The sequence below is a fragment of the Triturus cristatus genome, chromosome 9, assembly GCF_964204655.1.
Source record: "Triturus cristatus chromosome 9, aTriCri1.1, whole genome shotgun sequence".
Taxonomy (NCBI): domain Eukaryota; kingdom Metazoa; phylum Chordata; class Amphibia; order Caudata; family Salamandridae; genus Triturus; species Triturus cristatus.
The window spans coordinates 225,083,888-225,097,985 of record NC_140592.1 but is presented as its reverse complement, the minus strand read 5'-3'; the positions used below and the strand labels follow the sequence as shown (position 1 = coordinate 225,097,985).

At 43.8% G+C, this 14,098-nt stretch overlaps 1 protein-coding gene across 2 annotated transcripts in view; it reads right to left on the bottom strand.

Annotated features, from left to right (window-relative positions):
• Window positions 1-14,098, bottom strand: part of TAFA1 (TAFA chemokine like family member 1) — a 1,179,244-nt gene that overhangs the window by 316,720 nt on the left and 848,426 nt on the right. The window lies entirely within an intron of this gene.

Below are 14,098 nucleotides of genomic sequence, written 5' to 3'. Positions count from 1 at the left end.
CAGATTAGGAAATGCTAGTCCCCCGCTTTGGATGCCTTGAAAAGAATGCTTATTGCTATTCTGGGTGTTTTATTAGCTCAAATAAATGTTTAAAGCATTTCTTCTATTTCCTTAAAACTTTTGGCTGCAGGACACAGGGCATTGGAATGAATAAGAAATTCAAAAGCGGTAAAACAGACACCCTTATCAGTGCAACTCTGCTCATTATGGATATGGGCAGCATTGCCCACTTTAAAAATAATGCCTTAACCTTTTTAACTATAGGTGGGTAATTTAAAGCAAAAGGTGATCTATATAATCTGTGGTTTAAATACTGAGATATTTCTTGGGTTTTTTGTTTACCAGAGGACGAAGCTCTAAAGCTAAGGTGCCTGTAGTGCAATTTTATAAGAAAATTTCCATTTTCAGCCTATTAATCGTATATCCACTGACTAATTGGAATAGGTGAAACATGGTAAAAGCATTTTCCTGGATATCCAGGCTTGGTTTTAAAAAAGTGCTATATTGTTGGCATATAGCTTAATTTTGGAAATCCCCCTGACAGGTGGTTCTACCATGGTCTCCCCTTATAGTGAAAGCAAGTGGCTCTATAAAGATGGTGAATAATATAGATGATAAGGGGCATCCCAGTCTCATTCCCTGTTTGACATCGCAAATACCTTTGTCGATTGAATTCACTATTAGTCATACAGATGCCCCTGGTACATTCTGGGTAAAACCCGTATGAGATCAAGGGTGTAGACGAATTTCTCTAAAATACAATTAAAGCTCTCCCAGCAGACCAAATCAAAAGCCTTCTCAACATCTAAAAATAGGATGAAAGCCTGAACTTATTGTTATTTGAAGAGGTCCAAAGCCCCAGTTAAGAAATGTATATTAGTAGATAGCTGTCTACCTCCAATAAAGGCACATTGATCTCTATTTATTAGTGTGCCGACTACCTTATTCTTACGAGAGTTAAATAATTTCATAACAATTTTGTATCCGGTGTTCAAGAGGCTGATTGGCCAGTATAAATTAATATTATCTGGACTTTTGCCTTTTTTAAGAAAGATTACTATGATAGCATTGATAAAAGATGGAGGAATGTTACAGCCCTTTAGGATATGATTTCTAAAGGTGAAAACCTCTTGATTAAGGACAGGAAAAAACTTCTTATAAAACTCAATAGGGATGTCATCCTCCCCACAAGCCTTTCTGTTGGCTTTGGATTTGATTGCTTCATCTACTTCATTTAAACGTAAATTGGATCACCATAGCTTGGGATTGATTTTGACTCAGCCTGCGATGGAGATCTTGCCCAGAACAGTGTATAGTTTTTCTGTATTGACTGCCTGCCCTGTGCCATAAATATACTCATAGTGTTGTGGAAACATCATAAATCTGTTTGGCCTCAGAAATCTGGGTTCTAGTGGCTTTTTTATAGAGTGTTGTAATGGTGTTCTGTGCCCTCCCCTCCCGAGCATGCCAGGCTAGAAATCCATCGGCATATTCAATCTCCTCATATGTCTTTTGCAGGTAGGCACTATTAGAAATCAAATCTTGTTCATAATAGTACTCTAGTATACACTGTATAGCCTGCCTTAGACCCTATTAATTAGCCACTGTCTTATACCATAAAAAAACTTACTGTGGCCAGCCTCAATGCCTGTCCTAATCCCATTCTCTTTTCTTTCAGGCACCTCTTTTCTGCTATATCCCTTAATGTTATAAGTGCACAAATTGTGGCTTTAAAAGCACCCCAGACCATTTCCACACTGGAACTATTATTATTAGATTCAAAGTAGCAAACAATCTAATTATTAATCTCATGGGTCCAGGTTTTGTCTTGTAATTTAACTGATCTACACCTAGACCTCTCGAATTCTGATGCAATCACTGAGATAACAACCGAGTGGTCCGAAAAACCATTTGTTAAGTCGCTGCAATTACTTAGGCATAGATCGGAGGAAGTTAAAAAATGAATCTAATCTTGCTGCAAACTTGAATCTCCCTGAAATACATGTGTATTCCCTCTGCATCAGATGCTTATTTCTCTATTGATCAATTAATTTAAATTTCTTCATATGTACGGCCAAAACTTTCCCAGTTCGGGGATTATTTTGCTTTCGATTGTTTGATGATGACTCAACTCTGGATTTTGAAGAAAATTGAAATTTCCCCTGAGAACCAGTTTACCAGGGATGGCCATTAATGAATGAAACAAATCTATCAGTAGGACTAGGTCATCGGCAATGGCAGTGTAGATTGTGGTGAATGTGACCCTTGAGTCATTTGTTTGCCCACTGACACATGCCCATCTACCCTCCCCATCAGTTTGGGTGGCACTAACTTCAAACTTAAAGTTATTTTTCATGTAAAGTGCCACACCCTTGTGGACAGTTCTAGCACTCGATATACACTCAAATCCAGCTCAATTTTTAAACTTACAAGAGTTTTGCTTTGAGACTTTTCCGGAAGTGGGTTTCTTGAAGAAGAGGAATATCTGGAAAGTTGGTTTTAATCAATTGCTCTCACTTTCTGTTTATTATTATTTAGACCATCAGAATTAAATGATATGGCCTTTAATTTCATGCCTTGAATTTGGGGCTCATTCATCACAACAATTCTCCCTTAGCTAGATTATCCATCAATTCACGTAACCAATGGGGAGAGGATGTAGCCTCACGGCTAGAGCACTGGACGGCAAAGCTGGGGAACCCGCTTCGAGTCTCGGCAAAGACGCTCAACATCCTGTGATTCTGGGCAAATCACTTAATCTCCCTGTGCCTAACAAAAATGAATGTGTCCTTGTGTAACGAAACTGGTGCTATGTAAAGTGCTCTGATACCCGATATCTTCAAGTTTAGTTTGCGCTATATAAAACAAAAAAGAACAAAAAAACAGTTTTCACTTAATACTGAGCTCCCCAGTGGCTTTTCCCAATGGCTGACTAAAGCTATATTCTCCATAGAGTGCTATGTGCTAAAACCTCTTTCATGAATAAAGAGTCTCTATTGTCCAAGGTATCAGAGTGCTTCCAGAATATATTTTTGCTGGATGACCTAAAGTGTCACTTGCCAAAGTGCCAGAGTGCCAAAGTGTCTATGCGCTAAAGTGCCTTGTTTCTTTCCCTCATGCCCTGAGCCTTGTGTCTGAGGTTATCCATGCGACTAAAGTTCTGTTGCAAAGGTACGTGACACATCTCTACGTTGGTTCTTTCCCCCATGCCCTGAGCCTTGTGTCCAAGGTTATCCATGCGACTAAAGTTCTGTTGCAAAGGTACGTGACACATCTCTACTGTGGATTGAGAAACTACATATTGCTGACCACACAGGCAAACTCTTCCATTTTATATCTGTTCTTTCCCCAGCCTCCCCAACACCCATGACACCTCCAAATTCTTGAATCCTTGCTTCTCTTTACCTCCAGGACCCGCTATGGTCCCAGAGTCCCTTGTGTCTGCTACCTTTTGGCACCATGGTATTGTGCATTGACTCCCTGCCCCTTCCCAGATGCCCTCTTCTTCCTGCCCTTCGTGCCATAGGAACTTCATCATATACCTGCGCGTTGACTTATTTCTTTCAGGGATTCCCCTGTCTCCTCAATAGTGGTAAATACAGTGAACCACCCTTTATGCAATACTTCAAGCTTTGGGGTCTGCATGATTGCTGCCAGTGCCTCTATTTGTTGGATAGAAGGTAGCATTGTCTTAAATTCCTTAAGCCAGTGGGCAAAGTCTACTGTTGTATTCATAAAGATTTTAACAGAAAAGTTGTTATCAATTTCAAAGACTTTCTCATGAATTGCCTTGCTTAGAATCTTTTCTTTAACTTGTAAGTCTGCAAAGTTGATAAAAATGTTTTTTAGGAATGTCGCATTTGCTGAGGGATGGGAAGGCACACGATGAGCATGGGCAATTGGTAAATCTTGTGTGTAATCCGGGAAAACACATTTTCAGGTCGGTCACTAAAAGGGATGGAACACACGGCATCTTCCTTATTGTACTGGTATTTCCGTGATCCTTAGATTGGACCTTCTGGAATGATATTTCCAACTCCTCCTGTACATCAACTGCTTCTCCATTTTCTTAACCACTCCAGTGGAGTGCACAAGTCTATCCTTGCCATCTGATATTCAATGCACCATTTCATCCAATCTATCACGTGCCAGGGAGATTTTTCCCTCCAGACTGCATGGGCGATCTGCCGTTTGCCTTTTAATTTTTTGCTGAACATTTTTAATCTGTTTCATCTCCCCAGGATTTCACCCAGGATTTCACCCAGGATTTGTTGCAGGGCAGCTGGGATTCCACAATCTTCTGTATTTCCTGCCACCAGTTTGCTTTGGCTATTCTCCATGGATCATAGTTCTGGTGCTGGAGGGCCCCCTCAATGGCATTGTCAGTCCTAGAGTCTCTTTTTTAAGGGATGCTTCTTCCTGTGGCCCTTTAGCCTTTTCTTTTGTAAGGGATATGAGATCAACTCTATTAGATGTAAAAGCTCAGCTGTTTTGACCCTCACTGGCCTCCCCGGTATGACTTGCAATTCAGCTCATTTCATAGTGGTGTTATTATCGTGAGAAGGGGGGGCCTTCCGCAAGACATCTCACAAAACGGAGCATTTTACGTGATCTGGCCCAGCCCTCCACTCAATAAATCTCCCCCATAAACCATTGCCGTGACATCTGGTGTTGCAATTCAATTTATTTTTCAATTTATTAAGTCTTTATTTTGACCAATCTGATCATAAAAGACAATAAATAAGTAAAATCACCACGAGATATCAATCATAAGCTTCAATAATTAACAAGCTATACATGACATGAGTGTAAACCATGTTAAAAAGCATACAAGTTTATGTTTGTCTAAAATAAAATATACAAACTGTTTTGCTTTAAAGAATTTAAAAGGTTCATGAAAATTAATAACAATCCATCTAAAGTTCTAAACCCATATGACCCTGTGCTAACTAAAAGATACAGTACATGACCATGCGAAAGATGCTAAGTAGAAGACTGTGCTTATTATGGTCACTGTGGCAGTCTACTTGCTTTTAATCTTGTGTTGAATTCTCCACACCCATCCTAAAACATTTGCAAGGGCAATCACAATTACCTCCTGAGGGCTGGTCTTTAATATTCGCAGTGCAGTCGCGCTCGACCTAGTACCCGTATTCATACAGATTGGTTTGAGCCATTTGCTTCGTGGGGAGCTGTATGCGGGACAAACAAACAAAATGTGGGATGTTGTTTCATCTGCAATCTAGCACAATGAGCATTTACTATTTTGAGAAGGGTACCAGGTATTAGTGAAAACGTTTGTCGGCAGTGTACCTATCCGGAACTGAAAATAACGTTTCCTTCAATGGGCTTTGTTATGGAGTCCCAGACGTCTTCATACGTTGGATCCTGCTTGTGTTCCAGAAAACTGCTGTTCAAAGATGCTGGTTTGGGGGAGCACAAGTTACCAGCTCTGATCATTGCCCAATATGCTTCCTTAAAAGCTCTTTTTTGGGGGAAACGTATTGTTCGTCGGGTCTTCTCATAAATGCCTCATGCCCTTGTTCACCAGGGAACTTTTCACCCGCTGCAACCAACTGATTTTGTGAAAAGAGTCAGCATCTCTAATATCTTTAAGTGCTAGGGCGTAGTGGACTAACTCCGGAGTAGACCAAAGTCTTCTCCAGTAGGCCAGCGGTCTAAATCTTGCAACCTCTGCCAATGGGTTGCACCCCAAATTATGGTATAAGGGTGTAAGTAGAGTGCTTTGGGGGAGGGAGATTAGACATCTCATGAATCTGTTTTGGGCTTGGGCTAATGGATACAAGCTTTCAAAACCCCAGAGCTCCGCTCCACAAAGAATAGAAGCCATGACCCTGGTGTTATATAGCTTAAGTGTTGGACTTGTAGGCTTAGTCTGTGAGATCCTGTATTCTTTCAAAATTGCTCCTGCTAATTGGGACTGCTTAAGCGTCAAGATTTCTATCTGGGGTTTCCAATCTAATTTGTGACCTATAGTTATACCAAGATAGGTAAATATATCAATTTGTTCCAATGGCTCCTTATTCATAACAACCCTTGCCTTAATTACTTTGTGTTTGTGCAACACCATAAATGTAGTTTTGTCCACATTTACCACCAACTCTTGAGCCTTACAGAATGACTCAAAGTGAATTAATGCACGCTGCACCCCGGCTTGTGTTTTGGATAGTATCAGGGTATCGTCAGCGAACATTAATATTGGGGCCTTTTTACCTACAATAGAGGGTGCATCTGTAGGAAACTCTTCAAAATAATTGACCACACCATTTATAAACAGTGAAAACAATGTGAGGGCCAGAACACACCCTTGTCGCACCCCTTTTTGAATGGGAAATTTAGGGGTGGTATTTCCTTGTGATCCCCAGTGAACCTGCGCATAGTTGGACTCGTGTAGCTTAACTACTAGCTGTAACAACTCAGTGGGCATTCCTAGATCTCTCAATATGGTCCAGAGCTTGTTTCTCGGGACCACATTGAATGCTGCTTTGAGATCTCTGAAGGCGGCATATATAGTTACGCCCGCTAGTAGTACAACACGCCAATAAATTAAAACAAAGTAAAAGACTTGGGGCCAGATGTAGGTGGCCAAATAGCAATCGGTAACGCTGAAACTAGCAGAATTCCAGCGTTACCGATCGCTATTTGGCTGCGAGATATGTAGGTGAGTTTAAACCTACTAGCAAAATAAGGAATCGCAAAATTGCGATTCCTTATTTTGCTCTTGCATTTAGGGAATCAGGAATTACGATTCCTTAAATGCAATGTAAGTAGCACAAAAGTAAGTACACCTTAGCCTTAAGGAATCGCTAATTACCACCAACTTCAAGTTGGTGGTAATTAGCGATTTCCTTTAAAAAAACACTTTTTTGCTTTTTTTAAACTGCCATGTGGCACACATTCATGCCCTTAGGACATGTATGTACACCACATGTACACACATGCACATTTCAGGGGTGCAACAGGGTGTCCTTTTGACACCCTGGCACCCTTGAAATAGCGCCCGCTATTTGCCATTCTTTAATACCGAATCACTAATAGTGAATATCCTCCCATTTATTCCTATGGGCCTCCTATCCCATAGGAATGAATAGATAGGTATTTCTTATTAGCTAATCTCAATTTGGGATTCATTATTAAGGAATGTTAAAGAATCACTAATATTTTAGCCATTCCTAACTACATTCAATTTTGAGAGTCCTTAATAGCGAATCGGTAAAATTCACTATTAAGGACTCAGTATTTCGGTTTTAGCTACATCGGGCCCTTGGTCAATTGTACTCACAAGGGTCCTAAATCCTGCTTGGAAAGGGGATAATATATTATTCTCGTCTATCCATGTATGGATTCTGTTCAGGACCAATCTAGCCTTAATCTTTTGAGTACAATCGATTATGCTGATTGGCCTGTAATTACTTGGGCTTGAATGGTCCCCCTTCTTGTAAATGGGTAAGATTTCGGTTCCTTGCCAGGAGTCGGGTAGGGGGGCACATCTAACTATCACATTAGCAACAATTAAAATATATTGGACCCAATTATCCTTATCGGATAAAAAGAGGTCCACCGTGATACAGGGGACTGAGTTCAGAGCCTTTTCCACTTCACTTAGTGCAAACGTTATTGTTATATCTGTACTTGGAACTTGAAAGGAGGGTGGATTCTCTCCAACTGCAAATTGGCTTTCAAAAAAGGATACACACTGGTCGGGCGCAATATAATTTACGGGAATATTATCTTGACTGGTGTTGCACTAAATGATGTTTTTGCCCCCCACATCTTTCAGAGCACTCTGGATTCCTGGTTGGGAGGAAGCTTCGGCACCATGATCTATCCCTCTGTCTAGGATCGATTGTTATGACATCTCTGCAGTTTTTTCTCTTGAATTACTCTGGAGAACTGTCCCACTATCTCCTAGGCTGTCTTTTGGGCTGCTTCCGGACAAGCAGACTTGTTTCACAGAAAAGGCGGCTTTCCTTTCTCTGGTCTCCTCCAAGCAGTTTCCTAGGCATAGCTAATTACTGTTAAATTACTCTTATATGACTCTTTATCTCTTACGGTGTTTCATACAAATTCTGCTGCACATTGTGTAGCAGAGGGCTTTGTGTCAGAGTTCAGTGCTGTTTTATGGCAAATAACTAATTCAGGCTCACTTGTTTTTACCCCCAGGATACCCCCCAAGGTACATTGAGATAATAGCCCCCTGATCTGAGCCCCTCTTACTTCAGTCCTGAGGATGCCATCTGGACGAGGGGTAAAGGGCTGCCATCCATGGCGCAGGAGTCTGGCCATACACTTTAGATCTCCCCAATTGAGGCTCTTGAGGCTATTGCCGGACATGGAGCCAAGTTTAATTTCCTCACCGCTGATGTGGTGTATTCAGCAACCCTGAAGGAGTCCCCGAGGCCTGCTGCTGCATCCATCACCTTTGCCCTTAGCGTTGTCCCGGGTTCATCTCCCTATGGCGGGAGAGGAAGTATTTGGGCTGGGTCAGGGAGGACTGCATATGGGGTGTTACGGGTCTCACCAGCACACCATACCCCTTGATGGTGGTTTTGTAACTACTGTATGTTGCAAGTCGATATTTTCACCTCTATATTCCGGTAGTACATTATTGCCCATATACAAGCTGCTGGATATGTGAGGAATATAAAAAAGGGGGACCTAGCAGTAATTGCAGACACAGTGATATTTAGAATACATGGTAAAAACCCTAAACACTCATTATGATAGCAACTACTGCAGTATGATTCATTCTAACTTGTGGCATGATAAAATAATTGAGCACCATCAGCTGATAATTAGCACACAATATTATTGCTACATCATATTAACACGTCTTTCATGTTAAAAAAGTGTACAAACTCAGAGATGCTGTGACACGGTCCTAGGAAGCTTGTTTCCGGTCCAGGGAAGGCAGGGCTTGGCAGTTCGGGCTGGACTGTTCCCAAGAGGCACAGGGTCAGACTGATTTGCATATGGCCATGTCTGAACTGGAGTGGCAGAGTGGGCTAAAGAACGGTGATGGATCAAACCCAGATCTGTTGACTAGGTGTGAGTGTTTGATTGGTTCTGATGCTCCGTGCATCACCAGCCCCTTTTGTACTGCTTTGTTCGCCATAAGTTGGCAGGGTATGCTCAGACGTGAGTCCCTTGCTCACTTTGCCACTGGATTCAAGCAAGCCTGGCTGAAGACGGCTGAAATACCAGAAACCGGTCCTAGGAAGCTTGTTTCCGGTCCAGGGAAGGCAGGGCTTGGCAGTTCGGGCTGGACTGTTCCCATGAGGCACAGGGTCAGACTGATTTGCATATGGCCATGTCTGAACTGGAGTGGCAGAGTGGGCTAAAGAATGGAGATGGATCAAACCCAGATCTGTTGAATGGGTGTGAGTGTTTGATTGGTTCTGATGCTCCGTCCATCATCACACCCTTTTGTACCGCTTTGTTCGCCATAAGTTGGCAGGGTATGCTCAGACGTGAGTCCCTTGCTCACTTTGCCACTGGATTCAAGCAAGCCTGGCTGAAGACGGCTGAAATGCCAGAAACCGGTCCTAGGAAGCTTGTTTCCGGTCAAGGGAAGGCAGGGCTTGGCAGTTCGGGCTGGACTGTTCCCATGAGGCACAGGGTCAGACTGATTTGCATATGGCCATGTCTGAACTGGAGTGGCAGAGTGGGCTAAAGAACGGTGATGGATCAAACCCAGATCTGTTGACTGGGTGTGAGTTTTTGATTGGTTCTGATGCTCCGTCCATCACCACCCCCTTTTGTACCACTTTGTTCGCCATAAGTTGGCAGGGTATGCTCAGACGTGAGTCCCTTGCTCACTTTGCCACTGGATTCAAGCAAGCCTGGCTGAAGACGGCTGAAGACGGCTGAAATGCCAGAAATGCCAGAAAACGGTCCTAGGAAGCTTGTTTCCGGTCCAGGGAAGGCAGGGCTTGGCAGTTCGAGCTGGACTGTTCCCATGAGGCACAGGGTCAGACTGATTTGCATAAGGCCATGTCTGAACTGGGGTGGCAGAGTGGGCTAAAGAACGGTGATGGATTAAACCCAGATCAGTTGACTGGGGGTGAGTGCTTGCAATGTTCAACACTCCGTCCATCATTTCCTTTAGTTTTTGCATTGTTCGCCATAAGTTGGCAGGGTATGCTCAGACGTGAGTCCCTTGCTCACTTTGCCACTGGATTCAAGCAAGCCTGGCTGAAGACGGCTGAAATGCCAGAAACCGGTCCTAGGAAGCTTGTTTCCGGTCCAGGGAAGGCAGGGCTTGGCAGTTTGGGCTGGACTGTTCCCATGAGACACAGGGTCAGACTGATTTGCATATGGCCATGTCTGAACTGGAGTGGCAGAGTGGGCTAAAGAACGGTCATGGATCAAACCCAGATCTGTTGACTGGGTGTGAGTGTTTGATTGGTTCTGATGCTCCGTGCATCAACAGCCCCTTTTGTACTGCTTTGTTCGCCATAAGTTGGCAGGGTATGCTCAGACGTGAGTCCCTTGCTCACTTTGCCACTGGATTCAAGCAAGCCTGGCTGAAGACAGCTGAAATGCCAGAAACCGGTCCTAGGAAGCTTTTTTCCGGTCCAGGGAAGGCAGGGCTTGGCAGTTCGGGCTGGACTGTTCCCATGAGGCACAGGGTCAGACTGATTTGCATATGGCCATGTCTGAACTGGAGTGGCAGAGTGGGCTAAAGAACGGTGATGGATCAAACCCAGATCTGTTGACTGGGTGTGAGTGTTAGATTGGTTCTGATGCTCCGTCCATCACCACCCCCTTTTGTACCGCTTTGTTCGCCATAAGTTGGCAGGGCATGCTCAGACGTGAGTCCCTTGCTCACTTTGCCACTGGATTCAAGCAAGCCTGGCTGAAGATGGCTGAAATGCCAGAAACCGGTCCTAGGAAGCTTGTTTCCGGTCAAGGGAAGGCAGGGCTTGGCAGTTCGGGCTGGACTGTTCCCATGAGGCACAGGGTCAGACTGATTTGCATATGGCCATGTCTGAACTGGAGTGGCAGAGTGGGCTAAAGAACGGTGATGGATCAAACCCAGATCTGTTGACTGGGTGTGAGTGTTTGATTGGTTCTGATGCTCCGTCCATCACCACCCCCTTTTGTACCACTTTGTTCGCCATAAGTTGGCAGGGTATGCTCAGACGTGAGTCCCTTGCTCACTTTGCCACTGGATTCAAGCAAGCCTGGCTGAAGACGGCTGAAGATGGCTGAAATGCCAGAAAACGGTCCTAGGAAGCTTGTTTCCGGTCCAGGGAAGGCAGGGCATGGCAGTTCGAGCTGGACTGTTCCCATGAGGCACAGGGTCAGACTGATTTGCATAAGGCCATGTCTGAACTGGAGTGGCAGAGTGGGCTAAAGAACGGTGATAAATCAAACCCAGATCTGTTGACTGTGAGTGTTTGATTGGTTCTGATGCTCCGTCCATCACCACCCCCTTTTGTACCACTTTGTTCACCATAAGTTGGCAGGGTATGCTCAGACGTGAGTCCCTTGCTCACTTTGCCACTGGATTCAAGCAAGCCTGGCTGAAGACGGCTGAAATGCCAGAAACCGGTCCTAGGAAGCTTGTTTCCGGTCAAGGGAAGGCAGGGCTTGGCAGTTTGGGCTGGACTGTTCCCATGAGGCACAGGGTCAGACTGATTTGCACATGGCCATGTCTGAACTGGAGTGACAGAGTGGGCTAAAGAACGGTGATGGATCAAACCCAGATCTGTTGACTGTGAGTGTTTGATTGGTTCTGATGCTCCGTCCATCACCACCCCCTTTTGTACCGCTTTGTTCGCCATAAGTTGGCAGGGTATGCTCAGACGTGAGTCCTTTGCTCACTTTGCCACTGGATTCAAGCAAGCCTGGCTGAAGACAACTGAAATGCCAGTAACCGGTCCTAGGAAGCTTGTTTCCGGTGCAGGGAAGGCAGGGCTTGGCAGTTCGGGCTGGACTGTTCCCATGAGGCACAGGGTCAGACTGATTTACATATGGCCATGTCTGAACTGGAGTGGCAGAGTAGGCTAAAGAACGGTGATGGATCAAACCCAGATCTGTTGACTGGGTGTGAGTGTTTGATTGGTTCTGATGCTCCGTCCATCACCACCCCCTTTTGTACCGCTTTGTTCGCCATAAGTTGGCAGGGTATGCTCAGACGTGAGTCCTTTGCTCACTTTGCCACTGGATTCAAGCAAGCCTGGCTGAAGACGACTGAAATGCCAGAAACCGGTCCTAGGAAGCTTGTTTCCGGTGCAGGGAAGGCAGGGCTTGGCAGTTCGGGCTGGACTGTTCCCATGAGGCACAGGGTCAGACTGATTTACATATGGCCATGTCTGAACTGGAGTGGCAGAGTGGGCTAAAGAACGGTGATGGATCAAACCCAGATCTGTTGACTGGGTGTGAGTGTTTGATTGGTTCTGATGCTCCGTCCATCACCACCCCCTTTTGTACCGCTTTGACACATTAATAGACATATAGGGTGCACTAAAGAATTATGGGAATTTTACTTTTGAATTATAGAGTTAGTAAAAAACACCTACTTCCAACAAATTGTGTGCATAGAGGTAAATCATTAATGTCCAGATGAGCAGGCAGAAGTATCCTATTAACTATACGACAATGTGCTCTCAATCTAAGCTCAGTCAGAACAGACAGTTCATCTTTTTAAACAGCAAACACAAAGCTGGATTTACAATGGCAAATGTATTAGTAGTGTTAACCTCCAAGCACCAGCTCCACATATTCTATGAGACTATTGCTCACCCTAGAAGCACTGTATTCAATCATGTGTGAAATCTGGACAATTCAGGTCTGCCTATTGAATAGATAACACAAATCTAGACAATCACCTTTCATTACCTCCATGAACATTTTTAGCAACACTTAATTTCAATGCTCATTTTTAAAAGTTATTCCCACTGGGATAACAAAACATGTTACCATCAGTTGTACTTGAGAATCTCCCTCTGACAGTGAACAAATCACATTGTGAAGCCTCTTTAGAATGTACGACTTCCCCTATGTTCCCTTGCTCATCCTATTTCAAGGCACAAACCTCTGAACATCCAGAGCTTAACCCAGTCAAGAAATGGTTTCTTCCATTTCAAACCTTAAACACAAAATACATTGAATAGACTCTCCTTGTCTAGCATAGCGCCCACTCATTTAGACACTCTCCTCAGGGTTGGTCTCTCCGTAGCTTCAGGTAGAAAATGCAGCTTCTCCGTTTTCACACCTATAATTCCAAACTTCAACATTTACAATTTGATCTAGAATACAACTATACATTCTCTTTGCATTTTCGTTCAAGTGGACTTTAGGGTATGTTTGCATATTGACACATCTGTCTCATTGCTTCCTACATGAATGTGTGTTTGAGGTTTGTATGTTAGAATATTGTCTACAGAAATATTGTTTGACATAAATAGTGTTTCCATAATGCCATTTACAAAAATATTGTTCCATTGGATGTGGATCTTCTCTGACTCCCTGCTCAATGTAGGTCCCATTAATTCAACACTCTTTTCTCCCCTATTGATTTCTCTTCCTCTTTCTTCCTATTTCTGATTGTCCTATTTCTTCTTCAATTGCATACACACAGCTGTGGGTGGGAACCGTTTAGAGGTGAGCATACGGCTGTGAAGGGGGCTCTTCCTTTTGCAAGTCTGGATCATTAAGTTATTTGCCATAAGAAAGTGTGTCTCTCAGTCTCTCTCTTCCTGCATGGCAGATAATAAAGGAAAGATGGACATTCCGTGAACATAAAGGCACACTTGAGCATACCATATCCTTGCTGTCCCAAGGTGGCCTCAATGCCTCTCATACGATGAAAACCTAATCAATAATTAGCAGTTGTGGCCTGTGCAGGTAAGAGCGGTGTGGAGGTGGGGACAGATGGGTTGGGGGGATTTCGACAGACAACTATGAGGAAAAATTAAATAAATAATGAATTTTCCCTCGTCGCCGTCCGTTGAAATCTCTCCCCCACCTCCACCGCTCTTACCTGCACGGGCCGTAGCTGACAACTAGACACTACTGGGTCTTTTTGTTTTTTCTACTTTAATTCTATGAGTGCCTACAGAGACCATTT